The sequence below is a fragment of the Pteropus alecto genome, unplaced genomic scaffold (genome assembly GCF_000325575.1).
Source record: "Pteropus alecto unplaced genomic scaffold, ASM32557v1 scaffold185, whole genome shotgun sequence".
Taxonomy (NCBI): domain Eukaryota; kingdom Metazoa; phylum Chordata; class Mammalia; order Chiroptera; family Pteropodidae; genus Pteropus; species Pteropus alecto.
The window spans coordinates 4,319,514-4,337,877 of record NW_006438088.1 but is presented as its reverse complement, the minus strand read 5'-3'; positions in this window follow the sequence as shown (position 1 = coordinate 4,337,877).

Sequence of the window (18,364 nt, the reverse complement as noted above, 5' to 3'; positions counted from 1 at the left end):
ATGCTCTACCACCTTGTTCTTCTAGATGTTTGGTCTAAATTCTATATTTAAATGAATTTAATGTTCATCATCATGTATCCATTTCTAAATTCTTTATTTCTTCGTGGACTGCTCTCTTTTTCAAGTAGTTTTCTTAAGGAGGGCTACAGAGTACCTTAATGTTTTATCTGTTTTTTATCTCCATCTACGAAAACTAAACAGTATTTTGGATTCACACTTTCCAGCAAAACATAAAAGAAGGCAGTTGCTTCACTGATTCTTGATATAGATTTCTGTGGAGAGATCTGAATCTTATGTGATTTTTCCCTGGGGGTGATTTGATTTTTCTGCTTGGATGCCTGAAGAATTCTCTACCATTAAAATACCCCTTGTATCCTTATCTGGGCTATATCTCCGTGTCAATTATTCTACATCAATTTTTTCCCCAGTTTATAGTATAACCTTTTAATTTATAGATTCCATTCTTCTTAGTATAGTATCCCATTCATATTATATATCTGAATAAGTATCTTTCATTGGTTGCATTTTCCACTTCGGAGTCACCAGTTATCCTAGTATTTCATGTTTGTCTTCTACATCCATCTTTCGATTTGCACTCAATCTGATTCTCTCAAAATAGTCTGTTCACTGGTTTTTCTAGTTTATTGATTTTAAAGCCATGTTGTTTTGATTCTCAATTTTTCTTAGTTATGCAATTTCTCTTTTTATGACATTCTCATCTTATATTGACCTTGAGCTATTTTGAGGACTGTGTATTCTTAATTTTTTTTCTGTAGAGTGAAACATATATTAGCAATATAAGTTTCTGTTCCTTGGTTAGGTCTTCTTCCAGACTTGGTTCTTCGTCTGTCTTCTGCATGCTATTTTCCATGCTTCACACTCCCATCTCCCATGTTATAGTATGTTCGCACATAACAGCTAATTCATATCTTGTATCTTGCTTATCCTTAAAAGTTAACAACAGACCTTATATTTGCACTAATATACTGCAAGTGAATTCCTAAGACGTGTCAGTCTTCCCTATCATGAGCCTCAGTTTTCAGGCTGTGTTGTTTCTACTTTTTCTGTGGCCTGAGGGTTTTAGGACAAGTGGTAAGGCGATGGGAGATTGGGGAACTCAGTTTGAGACAGAGTGTAGAGCTGGCTGGAGAAGTCAGCCATCCCTTCTGAGATTCCTTTAAGTCCTCACCAGCGCAACTTCAATCCAGCCATGGGATTATCCCACACCTCTGAGCTTCAGCTCATTTGCCCAATTCAGAGCAGTCCCCTGTAAAGCAGCAAACTTTCCTGCTTCTGGCAAAATCCAACAGCGGTATATAAAGTTTCCTTAATGTTTCACAGAGATGCCACTGACTTCCCCAGTTGGAGGACATTTGTGAAAATTCTAAGAATTTGGTCTGGTCATCTTTTTCCTCAGTGTGTCTTGCACGGGGTATGGAAAGAATCTTTGGTATCTTTGCTTTGCCATCACTTCTCACATTTTACATTATAAAGTTGTACTTTCTTTGGTTGCAGCAGGTAAGTTTTTTGTGAGGGGGTGTTTTTTGGGTTTTTTTGTTTTTTTTTACAGCTTTCTTGTCTTTGACTGATTTAGGGTTTTAATCTTGATATTTTAGTGCTGCTTTGTGCCATCTTTATCCGTAAGTCAGTCAATCAGACTGTCTCATTGATAATGAGTTATATAAAAATCCTTTTTTATCTGTAGATTATTTCCACCAAGTTCTCCTTGAACATGAATATGATGACTTGCTAACTGTGACACCCTCCTTTTCCCTAAGACTTCCAACAGTAACACATGTTTTGGAATTACAGTGTGCCCCTAGATCAAAGGTTGCAAACTCAAATCTCTATAAAGTTTAAAACAATGAGAAATGGGATTATGGTACAGTGAAAAGAACATTTTTGTGTGAGGGGCACATGTTGGACAGCTCAGGCCGACTGTTGCCATGTTGGAATTCAGGGCACACTGAGGAATCTGTATAATTTTTAGGATAAGCATGATATCTAGTGTTTCAATATAAAATTTCCTAATTTTGGAAACACTATGGTGGCCAAATGGAGTATGTCTTGAGGCCAAACTGGACCATCTCTCAAGGCCAAACTGGACCCAAGGGATACCTGTTATAGAGAACACTCAGGTTCAGGATAAATTCTATCATCACAGTTTCTCCTCTAAGTATTTTTGAGATTTAGTTTTGTTCTACAGACTCTTCAATGACTTATTAAAATGTCTTTAGCAAATACAAGGCAAGAAGATTCATGCTGACATATTTTACAATATGTCAATTTTGATACATGTCAGGACCCAACACTTTCACAAACAGGTGTTACTAGGGGTAACAGCTATGATCAGCTAAACAGCTAAAATTAATACCATGTGAGCAGAGAGTCTGTATAGATTATGACCACATTAACAAAATATCAGGAGAAAGTATTTTTCAATTGATGCAGAAAAGGCATCTAACAAAATCTAGCACCCATTCTTGGAAAAAAAAAAAAAAGACTAGGAAAAGAATAAAACTTCCTCAACCTGATAATGGATGTATTTGCTTCCTATGGCTGATGCAATAAATTACCACAAATTTGTGGGTAAAATAAGAAATTTATTCTCTCACAATCCTGAAGGGCAGAAGTCCGAAATTAAGGTGTCAGTGAGGCTTCACTCCCTCTAGTGGCTCTGGAGGAGAATCCTCCCCTGCCTCTTGCAGTTTTTGGTGGTTGGTGGTATTCTTTGGCCTCCTTGGCTTCTGGCCACATCACTCCACCCTCTGCCCCCATTTTTACATTGCCTTTTCCGTGTGCGTCTGATGAGTCCTCCTCTGTGTATCTATTTTATAAGGCTACTTGTCACAGGATTTATGATGCATTTGAATAACTCGGGTGGTCTCCCTGATCTCAAGGCCATTAACCTAATTACATCTGCAAAGACCCTTTTTTCCCAAGTTTTGGGAATTAGGATATGGGCATATATTGGTAGAGGGATGTCTTTTAACCCTCTGTAATGGGGAAAATCCCAGTCAGCTTTGTAGTGGAAATTGATGAGCAGATTCTAAACTTTATGTACAAATGAAAAGAACCTGGAAGAACAAAAATGAAAAAGAGGAACAAAGCTAGAAGACTTACCCTACATGATTTTAAGGCCTATTATAAAGCTGTAATAATCCAATCAAGATGGTACTGGCATGAGGATAAATGGAACAATAATATATTGAGTCCAGAAATAGACTCACACATACGATCCTTTGATTGTGGACAAAGGTACAACATAATCCCATGAGAAAAAGACCAATGGTATGGGAGCTGGCTATCTATATGGAGAAAAAAATAAATTTACACTTACACTTCATATCATAAACCAAAATTAAATCAAATTAGATCACAGACCTAAATAAAAAGCAGGAACTTTAAACCTTTTAGAACTTCTCTGTCCAATATGGCAGCCCCAAGCTATGTCATTGATCACTTGAAATGTGGCCAGTCCAAACTGAAATGAGCTATAAATATAAACTATACTCCAGGTTTCAAAGACTTAGGTTTAAAAAATAATGTAAAATATCTCATTAGTAATTTTTATATTGATTACATGTTGAAATGGTAATATATTGGTTTAAATAGAACATATGATTTAAATTAATTTCAACTGTTTTTTAGTTTTTATTATGGCTACTAGAAAACTTAAAGTTAGATATATGACTGACATAATATTTCTGTTTGACAGCACTGTTCTAGAAGAAAATCTAGGAATAGGCAAAGGTTGCTTGGGTAAGACACAAAAAGCAAACACCATAAAAGAATAAATTGGTAATTGGATTTTATCAAAAATAAAGCCTTCTATTCTTCAAAAGAAACCATTAAAGAATTGAAAAGTCAAGCCACATACTGGAAGAAAAATATTCACAACACATATATCTGACATAAGACTTGTATCAGAATATCTAAAGAACTCATACAACTCAATAGCATGATAAATAATGCAATAAAAATGGACAAAGACTTGAAAAGACACTTCACCAAAGAAGATAATTGAATGGCCGGTAAGTACATGAGTGGCACTCGACATCATTACCCAATGACTAACGCAAATTAAAATCACAATGAAAGACCACTACATACCTACTGAGATGGCTAAAGTTTAAAAGACAGACAACACCAAGCGTTGCCAACCATGTGGGAGAACTAGAACGCATATTTATTGTTGGTGGGAACATAAAGTAGAACAGCCGTTCTGGAAAATGGAAAGTGGCTTATAATGTGAAACAATTTGACGAACGGATTCTAAACTTTATGTACAAATGAAAGGATCACTTACTATGTGACCCAGCAATCCCACTCCTTGGTATCGACCCGAGAGAAATAATAACGTGTCCACACAGATTAAAAATATTCTTATTAGTATCAAACTGGAAACAATTCAAATGTCAGCAATGAAATGAGCAAACTGATAATCATCACACAGATGAATCCAAAAGCCATACATAAAAGAAGACGTACTATATGATTCCATTTATATAAAATTTTAAGGAGAAAATGTCTAATCTATAGTTTCCTGAGATGGATGCAGGTTGGGGGAGGAGGACGAGGGAACTTTGTAAGGTAATGGAAATGATCTATATCCTGATCGGTGAGACAATTACATGGATCTGTATGTCTGTCATACCTCAAAAAATGATACACTTAAAGTAAGTATTTTATCATATGTAAATTACCCTCAATGAAGTTCATTAAAATTTTTCTATTCCTATTTGCATGGAACAGGGGGAAAGAAATTGGATGAGCCTGTTTTTATCTTCATCCACAATTTGAATTAGAATTTACCTTCTGATTTTCCATTAACTCTTTCTTTTTTTAATTTTCTTGGAGGATCTGAAAACAAGTACAGTCCCCTCTGCTTACCCCAGAGGCAACCCTGCCACCTGCTAGGCCCAACTGGATGACCATCTGCTAATAGCCTACTGAATTCCATTGTCCCCCTACCTGTTTCTCTGAAACTCCACCTGACTCAGTAACCCCCTAAGCAGAATTTTTACCCACTGTTGTTAACATTTTCATTAGCACTCCCTTGTACATTATCAATTTATATTCCCCTGCGAGAGTGTAGGTGGCTGAGATGAAACTCAAACCCAAGTCTTTCCTCTGACTCCTAATCTGGTATTTTTTTCACAATAGCAAGTAGCCATAGGGAGAAATCACATCACACAGTTTGCATTCTGCTTAACAGATTTCAATCATAACAATTTGAAAAAAATCTTTTAGTGAACTCAACAATATTCAATAAGTGCCTAGGTTTAACTTCTTCTAGCCAAAATATAAGTAACATTTTAAAACTTATATAAACATAAAGCTCTTTGGAGGCCCATAACTTCTGGCCAAAGTCCCTCTTCACAGGCCTTCTGCTGGCCTTTCTCAATCTCCAAGTCCCTACTCCTTTTTTAGAAACTGTAATTCTTGGCTCATAGGATTCCTCCCCTCTTCCTTATTCCTGTCACTATTTGCAATGACTTCTCCTTCCAGGTATCACACCCTCAAACAGACCTCCCATGAGAACATTTTAAAATTTTTCCTAAAGAAAAACTGACTAACGTCCATTTCTATCTTCAACTGACATTTGGTGAACACAGTAAGCTCAAAAGGCCATGTTTGGTATACAGTTCTTCTATGGACACTTTTTTATATTATGTAGTAGTTTTCCTGTCAATCAAAACAATCATGTTGCTTAGCCATGTATCAAGGATCAAGGTGGTATGTGAGAAGAACACCGTCACTTGTGGGTCCCAAAGAAATCAGTAAGGATGGTCCATTGATTTAAGCAGCTACATGTTGTCTGGTTTTTTGTTTTTTAGTAAAATGTACTGATGTAATTCAAATTATATAGAGTGTGGATATAAATTTTAAATGTTTAAGTAGGAAAATCCAGCGTCTAGCTTGCAATGAAAATACTACATCATAAGTGGGAAAAAAGAAAACAACCAAACTTTCACCTTTTATTAATAAGCAACCAAAACCAGTCAGAAGTGATTTAAAATAGAATCAATGACATCAATTTTCCTTCCTGTTTCATGTGACATTAAAAAAACTGCAAGTTGACAATAATTGATCAAATGCTAGCCTTGGAGCAAAGAAATGAAAGCAGTGCAAAAATGCTCAATATCAATATTAAGTCTATTTTTCACTCTACTATAATTAAAATTTCATCACAAAATTTGATAGCGGTAGGCAAGAAGATACAAGAAAAAAGGAAGGTGGCACAGGTTTTTCATAATTTAGGAGTACCAGCCACTCGTTTTAAAGTAAAAGGATGCTGCAGGCTGACTATACGTATTTATCTTCTCTCCTTTCCAGACATCCACCAAACAAAGGACTTCAGAGGAGAGACATGAGCAGTGTGCTTGGGAAAGTTCAATGAATTTGAAAGATGAAAAGCAAATGCAGGAGTACTAACTGACTTAAGAGTGGAAAAGTACCCTTCTAGGAGCTGGACACTCAGCGGTACCAGAGAGCAAGAAGTTCACATGTAAGTCTTTCAGAAAAGTGTCCTTTGAAAGATTAAATTTGCATATGGAGCAATTGAGTGACCAAGTCCCTTCTGATACCTTAGGTAGTCAGACAAGCACACCTCCTTTACCTCAGAGAAAACCAGAAAATTATTATCTGGATAAACTGAACTGAGAAAGATGCAGACTCAGAGATCCCAAGGTAAGAGTGTTAGAACAGGAAAATTACTGAACATCTAAAAACTGAACTAAGTTCGCTCTGTCAGCCTTAGCACCATTTTCTTAGAAACCTCTGTGCCATGCAAGCCAAGTGGAGGAAGAAGCGAATGTGCGGGCAGAAGCACAAAAGAAGAAAGATGAGGCAGAGCTCCAAGTAAACCAGCCAGCTTGTGCACCCGTGAAAGCTACAGCAGAAAAAGGGAAAGCCAGAGACCAGGGATGCTGGTACAAATTATTGGACTGCATGCCTGCTGTGTAGAACTTCTCAACGAATCTAGAACGTCCATCGCCATCTGATCACTGCCACTGCCTTTTGAGAGACCTGCCTTGCTTGTACAAAAACGGTTCTTTATGGTCCTTTGCTTGACCTGTAACATTCTGGACTAGTTCTGTTCTCAGTGTGGCTGACTGTAACATGTACAATAAATGACCTCTTATGCTATCTTAGCTGAAGAGGAAAAAAAAAAAATCTGAACTAAGTTCACACATAACGGGCAACTAATTTTCAACAAAGGAGCCAAAACTATACAATGGAAAAAGGAAATCCTCTTCAACAAATGGTGCTGGGAAAATTGGAAAGCTATATGCAAAAGAATGAAAATAGACTGTAATCTGACACCATACACAAAAAATAACTCAAAATAGATTAAAGACTTGAATATAAGACCTGGAACAATAAAATACATAGAAGAAATATAAGCACCAAACCTTGGTCTCAGAGGGGCTTTTATGAACTTGACCCCAAAGGCAAGGGAAGTAAAAGCAAAAATAAATGGGACTATTTCAAACTAAAAAGCTTCTGCACAGCACAAGAAACCATCAACAAAACTAAAAGGCAATCAGCCAAGTGGGAGAAGATATTTGCAAATGATACCTCCAATAAGGGGCTAATATTCAAAGTATATAAAGAATTCATACAACTCACAACAACAACAAAAAACAATCTAACTAAAAAATGGGCGGAACACTTGAATGGACACTTTTCCAAGAATATATACAGATGGCCAACAGATAGATGAAAAGACTCTCAACTTCACTAGCTGCAAGGGAAATGCATATCAAAACCACAAGATACCATCTCACACCTGTTAGAACGGCTGCTATCAATAAGACTAGAAATAATAAGTATTGGAGAGGGTATGGAGAAAAGTGAATCTTCATACACTGCTGGTGAGAATGTTAATTGGTACAGCCACTACTGTAAACAGTATAGAGGTTCTTAAAAAGTTAAGAATAGGCTACCATATGACTCAGCAACCCCTCTTCTTTGTCTTTCCAAACACTAATGCTTTTGAAGCATGCAGTCTAGTCATTTTTTTAGAATGTTCATCAACTTTGGTTTATCTGATAGCTTCCTCATTGTAGAATTTTGGGTTCTGTGTTTTTAGCAGGAATACTACATAAGTAATATTGTGTCCTTATTGGTGTATTACAGTAAGAGGCACATGTCAATTTGTCTCATTATTGGTGATAAGGAAACAACATTACAAACACAAAGAAAGGCTGAAAAACTTCCAGATTAGATAGGATTAAAAATACTACACTGAATGCAATGCTCGATCCTAATAGTCCTGTTTGTTTGTTTGTTTTTTAAGTTATAATGATATTGAGACAGTTGGAGAAAACTGAACATGGGCTATGCATTCAGTAATAATATTGTATTGAAGTTAAATTTATTGAGTGTAATCATTGTACTGTGGTTATGCAAAAAGATGTCATTGTTCCTGGGAGATAAATGCTGGAGTATTTAAGATTAAATAAAGTCTAACTTACTCTTAAATCATTCAGCAACATTAAGTATTATATATATGAAAGTGATAAAGCAAATGTGGCAAATGTTAACAGTTGGTGAATCTACACAAAGTGCTGTTCATTCTTTCAACTCTTTATTTTGAAAAGCCTTAAAACCACAAAAAATATAAAAAAAACTCTAGGTCAGATTTAACCATCTGATTATGATGCTCTCAGATTCAGGTTGTTAAGAACATCAAATGAAGACTTGCCTGAAGACTAAGCTATGCCCAATCCTGCTTCGTCAGCTCGCATCCCATTTGCTGGGTAACTTTTCTAAACCTTTTCTCTCCTCTATCTCAAACACTCTATCTCCCTACTTCCTGGAAAGCTGAGACTATCAAGAATGAACTCTCAACTTCCTCTCTTTCCCAGTACCTATAAATTTGTCTATTTTACCCATCCTGCCTCTTTTGTCCAAAAGCTAATTCTTCCAAGTGCCCTGTGAATTCTCATGCCCTCTCAACTCTTCAAAAAATGTGATCCAACAATCAACACCCCTGTGTCTCCTGAAATTCCCCTTTTTAACTCTGCGCTGGCTTTCTCCTCTATAAACATACTAAAGTTCCTTCCAACTTGAAATAAAATTAAAAACCCAAACCTGAGATGTCTTCCAGGTACATTTTGTAATTCTGCTTCCCCTTCAAGCTCTTTGAGAGTAACCTCCGCTTGGGCTCACTACTTCGTGGGCCCCAGATTTTGGCATTCCTCTGTCTCCCGCACTACTCCACTGATGCCTTTCTGTAAGCAAAAAGCCAATGAACAGTGCGTTTTCTGGGAACCCCCTGCAGCAGCCGGTGCCATTGCCCACTCCTTTATGCTTAGAAGGACCCTCTCTCTCTGTGTCAATAGTATGCTTCTCTCTGGGCTTTTCTCTTACGATTCTAACCATCCTTTCTGAGCCTCCTGGATAGGGTAAGAGTCTCTACAAGGACTATTTTGCCAGGGAGTTTCAACAACATTCTCTTTTACAGGTTCCTGTAATGTCCTTGGCACTCTGGTCTTCTCAAAACATGACACGTAGGCGACCTTGTCTAAACCAATAGCAGTAGTAGCAGCAGCAGCAGATATACGCCAGGCACTGCACTAAGCACCCTTTAAGTTTTATTAGTTTCTTAGATACAGCAATCCAAGTAGGTACCATTATTATCTTCACAGTACACACGAGGAAACATAGTTTAGGGAGGTGAAAGAACTTAACAAAAAATCTCGTTAGTAAGTAATAAAGTATAAAACTCTCTCCCTTTTTGATTCCAGAGCCTGTGCTATGAAACTCCCACAAAATCATTAAGACAACATGAGCATAAAGGCAGAGGACAGAAACAGAAACTAAATGGGTAATAAGACATTTTGACTACAAGGTGTGAGAGAGTCCACAATGCATTACACTAAAATCGAAGTTGAAAAAGGACTTCGGGTTCTGCATTTATTTACTAATGCTACAGGATGGGGTAAGATCCTCTATGAGTTCTATTTTGCTAGGAAATTTTAGCAATTATTACTATACTATTTTTGTTACTGTTCTAAGGATTATTAATATCTTTTCTAAAATTATTCCATCTGTAGATAGTCCTCAAGGTATGCACCCTCACTCTTTGTGAGTCTAATATCTCGTCATTGCTTTCCTGTTCTGCCATTCAAAGGACACTTTTACAGAAGGGGAAAAAAACTTTTATAGAAAACAAGGTCTGCTTTTTAATGTAGTAACTACACAGAGGAAGGATATACAGAAATTCTAAACTGCCAAATTGTTTTCTCACTGGCCCACAAATGTACAAAGTCTGTAATACATGGTAAACACCGAGGTCATTTCTGTGAGCTGTACCTCTGAGACACGATCCAGTGGAGTTTTGTCCTATTGTCATTTTAACGTTACTGACAGATTTATTTCACTCTGGCATGCCATCATAACAGTTGAGCTTTTAGGCAGTGGGAGTAATAAAATTCCACAGAGAAATTAAAGACTCTCAATGTCTGGATCATGCAGTTCTTTTTCTTTGTGAAAGCAATTAGAAAGGTAAGGAGATCTAACTGTATATTGGTAGCATTCCAGGAGGGTTTCGAAAGGTCAGATGGTCATGGAATCATAGAACTGAAAATTGAAAGATACCTGCTCTCTGGAAGGTAACTTAATCTCCCTCATTTTACAGATGAGGCCATAAAAAGCCAGAGAGGCTGACTAGTAAGAAATGGAAAGGGGGAGGCGAATGTAGAGGTGATTCAACCCTCTTATCTCCATCAGATCTGGAGCTTTAAACCAGAAGTTCAGAATCACCCAAGGAAATTAAAAAACCCACATGACCACAACAAGCCAAAGACTGGGAGAAAATATTTGCAAATTATATATCTGAGAAAGGATTTGTATTCTGATATACAAAGAGTACTTAAAACGAAACAACAAGAAAATAAACAATCCCATTAAAAATGGTAAAAAGATCTGAACATGCCACTCATCAGAGGAGATATACAGATGGCATATAAGCATATGAAAAGGTGCTCAACATCATTTGTCATAAGGGAAATGCAAATTAAGACAAGATACCACTATAAATTTGTTAGTGTGGATGAAGTACAAAAATCTGATAATACCAAATTCTGGCAAGGATTCAGGACAACAATCCATTATTGCTGGTGGGAATACAAAATAGTACAACCCTCGGAAGACAATTGGCAGTTAATTGCAAAGCTAAACATAGACATATCATACCACCCAGTGACTGCCCTCCTTGGTATTTGCCAAACTGACTGGAAAACATATCTACAGAAAAACCTGCACATAAATGTTTATGACTGTTATATTCATAATTACCAAAAACTGGGAGCAACCAAGAAAGCCTTTAACAGATTAATAGATGAACAAATTATGATACATCCATACTATGCAATATTATTCAACAATCAAAAGGAATGAGCTACTAATTCATACAACAACATGGAAGAATTTTAAATGCATATTGCTAGGTAAAAGGATATAGTTTCAAAAAACTAGTGTATTCATATAGCATGTTGTAAAAGGGAACACTGTAAAGATGAAAAAAAGATTAAACTCACTAGGAGTTTTGGGAGAGAAAAGTACTAACTAGGTGAAGCACAGGAAGTTTTTTAGGACAGTGCAGTTATTCTGTGTGGTAATGTAGTAGTGGATACGTCACACTATGCATTCGACAAAACCCATAGAATTATACAGAATGAAAAGTAAATCTTAATGTATGCGAACTTAAAAAAACAATCAACCAAGAGGTCATGCAAATGCAAACTGTGACAAAAGAATCTAACTATTATTAATGTATGATAGAAATGTTACTGACCTAAGTAACTTTGGAAATGACTAAGGAAAAAAGGAACTACACGTAAGCATTGCACTCTAATTGGTAAAATTGTTTCCCATGGGGGTACAAGTTAACAGTTCTGAAACCACTGTGCATGCATACTGGAAATGAAAACAGTAAAATATATAATGGGAGCCAGATTTTTCTCACTTTTGGAGAGGGAAGTCACCAATGAGAAAGAGGGGGAGGTTAGAATAAGCCATGTAGTACTGGATTAGAGTGGAAGATTTCATTTTGAACTCATGTTTAGCTTAAGAATGACACAGACGGATATAGAAATAGTTGTAGATATATGTGCTACACAAGTTCATATATCCTAGCTCTATCTGTTGAGAAGACCCAGATGCAATGACACCCCACCAAGGAGCACACCCAGCACTCAGATATTTGTTTCTAATACTGTTCTTCAATCAAAGAAACGAGCATCCCTGGAGAAACTACTGATTCTAGGGCTGGGGCAGAGAATACACAAGATGAATCTAGAACCTCTTGGAATGTCAGAAAGGAAGAAGTATGCGAAAACAAAACAATAATGGCAGCATGTCAAAGCGACACAGGAGCTGACCTGAAAGAGTTACCAATGACCAAGCCAAAGTATGAAATAATTATCAGTATTTATATCAGTATGGACTCAATAAATGATTTAATAAATATATAAACAAACAAATAAATAAGAAGAGACACATCCTGTGCAGGAGTATTCCAAATAATTTGTGCAGATACTCTACCCTCAAGAAGGTGGAGGATAACTAGTTTACACAATCTTACCCTATGCAGTATCACTGCATATTTATTAACTTATCATTTGTTCCACCTGTCATTGACTGAACTGTGTGCCCCTCCGAATTCATATATTAAAGCCTGAACCCCAAACATGACTATATTTGGAAATAGAGCCTTTAGGGGGGTAATTAAGGTTAAATGAGGTCATAAATCTAGGTTCCTAATCCAAGAGAACTGGTGTCCTTATAGAAAGAGGAAGAGACACTCGAGCTCTCTCTCTCTCCATACTCACAGAGAAGAGGCCATGGGAGGACATAGTGAGAAGGCAGCCAAGAAGAGAGGTCTCACCATACGCCAACCCTGATGGCACCTTGATCTGGACTTCTGGCCTCCAGACCATGAGAGAATGAATTCTGTTGTTTAAGCCACCCAATCTGCGGTATTTTGTTAGGGCAGCCCTAGCAGACAAATACACCACTATACCTCCAAAAGGAATTTAAGGCAGCTAACTAGCTAAGATAGTCATCCAGGCTATGGAATTTAGAGATCTGACACTGAACTGCTGTACATATTTTCTCTACAAATGGCCTAAAAATATCTGATGGCATATTTTTATAGAAATCCAAACATCCATGATTTTCCAGATTCGATTATACTCGACTCTGATTTGCATGCCAGGTTTATTTAGCTATTATTGTGAGTTAGAATATATACACATTTCTAATCTCTAAATCATTTCCACAAGCACATAGTGACACTTAAGATCAATTAGTATTTAAGCCCTTGGATTCCCTGCAAACCATTGTAAGCATATGGAAAATTTTCTACCTAAAGATTGAAAAACTAACTTTTCGATTAAACATTTCCAGGTTGGACAATTCGCTTTAGATTTCTCAAAAGCAAATTAAGCATATTAATAAAACAGTCTGAAGTACAAAGTTTTTTCAAGATGTTAAATCTAAATATTCAAAACAAAAAGTGAAATTAAGAGTGAGAGCCTTCTTTTGGTTTCTTTCACATTTTCGAGAAAAGAAGCTAGGGAGGAAGAGAAAATAGGACACAAGACTAGTAGGAAGGCATGGGGGCAAAGTAGTTAATGGGTGGAATAGACAGAAGGCTGCACAAACTACTCAAACGTAAGGGAATAAACGGAAAACAGTCAAAATGTCAGCACCAATCTCCTTTCCCACCAAGTTCCAGCATCAAGACACAATGAAAAGAATCTATAAAAGTACCACATTCGGATTCCGAGATTGTGCAATGGTTGGATTTACACAAACATAACCTCTTGCTCCAACAGATGAAAGCTTCTTTAAGTGTTCCTCTTTTGAAATGAGGTTAGAATTTGAGGTTAGATAGCTAAAAGAGTCTCTACTGGGAAACACTTTGCTCTGTTGGAGAAGTCTGAATCATATTCATATTCATTCTAATCATCTCAATTTCTCTAGTTTCACTGTGTACAGACTCACATATAATAAGATCCTAAAGAAAGGATTTTTCTGATGCTCCCCAATGGCCTGAAAGTGTCATTCATTTTGACTTGAGAATAAACAAATGCCTTACAGCATTAAAAAAAAAAAAAAAAAGGACAAGGAAATATAAAGAAATAGGAACTCCAGAAATGCATAGAACTGCCCCTTTAAAGTCTCAGCACCTGAAAGAATTCAACTAATGGCTCATATGGTTCTTTATCACGTTTACTTATTACAATTTTATGCTATAACCAAAGCAGAGTTCCTTTGCGAGGTTAATTATTGAACTATATACAGTTACTGTATAAGCCATTAACTTTTCAAACATCTTTATCTCTTTTGAATATGGTATCTAAAATTAATTGTTACTCTTCTAAGTATTCCAGAATACATTAGTATAAAACACATTATATCTTTTAAATTATATTTTTAAAAAATAGGATCTCTGTAGTCTCCCAATGCAAATATTCTATCTTAATCGTAGTGTCAACTCTAAGGGTAAACACGTTTGTCAAAATTCAAGCTGTCCATTGAGATTGTTTGCATTTTATTGTTTGGAAATTATAACTCAACAGAGCAAATAAGAAAAAAAGACTCTATCATGTGTTATGAAAATGTAGAGAGCAAAAAAGAAAAAAGAATGGCTTAATTTAAAAAGAATGCCAGACTACTTTAGGAGGAAAAATTTAAAAGTGAGAAATAAAAATTCGCAATTACGTGCTGATTTTAGGGTACTATTGTAATTTGAGATGCACTTTCTCTGCAGTGAAATACATAGACGAGAACATTCCCTGAAATCCTGATATCTGACAATGGAAGAAAAAGAAGAAGAAAATCTGGACAAACTAGCTCTGTTCTAGACAAACAACCATCTGTTTTCTTTGCTCAACTTCTGGGCTGCTGAGGGTGTGGAGAATGTCAAGTACCTAAAGCAAATGGATCCTACAAAACACATAGTAGATGATGCATGCGGAACTACAATAGTCCATGTTGTATATTTTTCCTTATAAAAAGACACACTCATTTTAGAAGTTTACAAAAAACTGGAGAACATTTAAAATCATCATCAGTATCTCACCAACCAATTACAATTATTAACAGGCCCTTCATTTTCTCCTCTCCATTTTTTATATTATTGAGATGATTTGGAATAAATACAGTCTCGATTCTGGTCTCAAACTGAACACAAACATCTTCCCATGACATTCATTTGTAAACATATAAGGAACCTCCTGTACATATTATTTATACAGGTTGCACAGCAATCTATTATGTATCTATATCACAATCAAAGCAAAACCATTCTCTTATTATTGAACTTCTATATTGTTACCACTTTTTAAAATTTACAAAGAATGCAATAAACTCCTTTATGTATAAAGTTTTCAACATATTTAAAATTATTTCCTGAAGAAAAGCCTTCCTAATTTTGACACAAACTCCAAAAACCATGAAAGAAAAAATCTAGTGAATTCAATCATATAACAAAATCAAATTTTCTGTATGACAAAATACACCATAAGCACGGTTAAAAGACAACAATGAGAGAGACGAACTGTGACTCATGACAAAGGGCTAATTTCCTTAATATGGAGAGAGCATCTACAGATCAGTAAGAAAAAGACCAACAACTCAATAGATAAATGCGCAAAGGATATGAACACACACAGTTCATTTAGTGAAAACTGTAGAGAGAGCTCTTAAATCTATAAAAAGATACTCCTCACATAAGAGAAATGCAAATTAAAACTATGCTAAGATTTTTCACTTATCAGATTGGCAAAGATTCCAAGATTCTAACACACACTGCCATCCAGGTTTAAAGAAAGGCACTCTCATCTCTCATGTATTGCTGGTGGGAGTATGAATTAATACAGCCCTAAAGAAGAATTGGGCAATATCTATCAAAAGTATAAATGTGTGTACCTTTTGATTGGACAATTCCACTTTAAAGAATAATATCCTGTAGATAAACTAACATGCTAGTTTACTAGGTTAGGCAATAAAGCATTTATAATAGCAAAAGCTCAATAATAAAACATACATTTCTATACATTCATATAATGAAATAGGATGCAGCTGATTTAAAAAAAGAGGAAGCTCTTCATGTACTGACATATAACTGATAAAAAATTTTGTTTTAAAAAAAGAGGAAGCTCTTCATATAACAATCTCCAAGGTATTAGTAAGCAAAAACACAAAATATTGACTGGTTTAGATAGCAATGTTACCAGTTGTGTAAAATTGGAGTGTGGAGAAGAGGATCACACACACACACACACACACACACACACACACACACACACACACACACACACACACGGATTTGGATGAATGATGCACAATATACCTCTGAAAACACACACGAGGGTTTTTTATATCCATCATCTACCCGTTAGTGCCTTTTGAATTAAAAAACATTTTAATGTATTCCGATTAGAAAAATAAAACTTTAATTTTTCCTTTAGGATAGATATCTAAAAGATATCTACTTCCACCCAGAAGTAGAATCATCCAGTCGGAGTCTAAACATTATAAAACTCTTGATCATAGAATTGCTTTCCCAAAGGATTTACCAAATTCTATTTTTGCTACCAATATGTGAGTATCTTTCACAGGCATTATAGGCAACACAAGATCTTTATATTGGATAAAGTGATCAGAAAAAAACGGCATCATTTTGATTTGCATATCTTGATTATTAGTCAGAGTATTTTTCACATTTTAAAAGTTCTTTATATTAACCTTTTGTGACTTATCCAGTCATGATCCTTTTCCCTTGACTTATTGGGGACAATGTTTTCTCTAAAATACACTATACTGTACATCAACCTTCTCTCTGTCACTTACTGCAACTTTTTAAAAATCAATTTTTATCTGCCTTGTAATTTTTAGCTGTCTGACAAAAGTTTTAACTTTTTATGTGTTCAATTACAGTCAAATTTTCCTCAATCTACTTCAGTTCCAAGGATTCTTTGTTTGCTACTATGTACTAGGCCCCAGGAATACAGAATTGAGAGACAATCTGTTAGGGGTGACTGACATGTGATAGGTAATTTCGATACAACATGGTAAGTGAAGATGAAGGACTGCATTTATTAAGGATACACAAAATCAGGCCACTTAGCTCAACTTGGTAGCAGAGTCCAATTTTCAAGAAGATATTATTCTATAGATTACTTTAGAAAATAAAGACATCTGTCAATAATAATCCTTAGCATGAAGTGAGCATGCTAGGTGCTATGAAATGAATGTTGTTTGTATCACCCCAATATTAATATCTTGAAGCCCTAATCCCCAATATGATGGTATTTGGAGATGGGGCCTTTGAGAGATTAGGTTTAAATGATGCCCTGAGTGTGGAGTCCCCATGATGGGCCCTTAAAAGGGTATGACAAAAACCAGAGTTCTCACGTTCTCTCATTCCTTCCCCTTCTCCCTCTCTCCCTCTCTCCCTCTCCTCATCCCCCACCCCACTTCGCAGTGCAAACAGCAAGCAAAGGCAATGTGAAGACATAACCAAGAAGAGGGCCCTCCCTACAAACCTGACTGTGCTGGCACCCTGATCTTGGACTTTCAGCCTCCAGAACTATGAGAAATAAATATTTATTGTTGAAGCCACCCAGTCTGTTGTATTCTGTTATAGCAGCCTGAACTGACTAAGCAGAAACTGGTACTGAGAAGCAGGGTGCTACGTTAACAAATACTTAAAAAATATAGAAGGGGCTTTGGAAGTAGGTAATGAGTAGGGGCTGCAAGCATTTTGAGGTGTATCCCAGGAAAGCTGATGTTACTGTGAAGACACCTTTAAAAGCGACTATGGTGAGAGCTCCAAAAGAAAAGAGAACTATAAAGAAAGCCTTTGTTCAGCTTCTTTCAGAACACATAAGTAATGTACAGAATGTAAGTAGAAACATGGTAAAAGCCATCCTGATGGGGTCTCAGATGAAGAGGAGGAACATGCTATTGAACCATGGAGAAAAGCCAGTCTTGTTAAAGTGACAAAGAACTTGGCCGAATCGTGTTTGTGTTCCAGTGTGTTATTGAAAGTAGAACTTCCAAGCTATGAAATTGGATATTTAGCTGAAGAGATGTCTAAGCAAAGTTTTGAAGGAGCTGCTTGGTTCCTCCCAATGGCTTATAGTAAAATATGAAAGAGAGGTATGAATTGAAGAAGGAATTATTAAGCGAAAAAGGAACAAGAAGAGATTTAGCAAATACTCTGCTTATCCATATTGTAAAAAATGAAAAATCACATTCAGAAGAGAATACCAAGAGTGGGGCTGATCAACCATTTGATAAGGAAATTAGTAGGGTGTAAACCATGGACCCAGTCAGC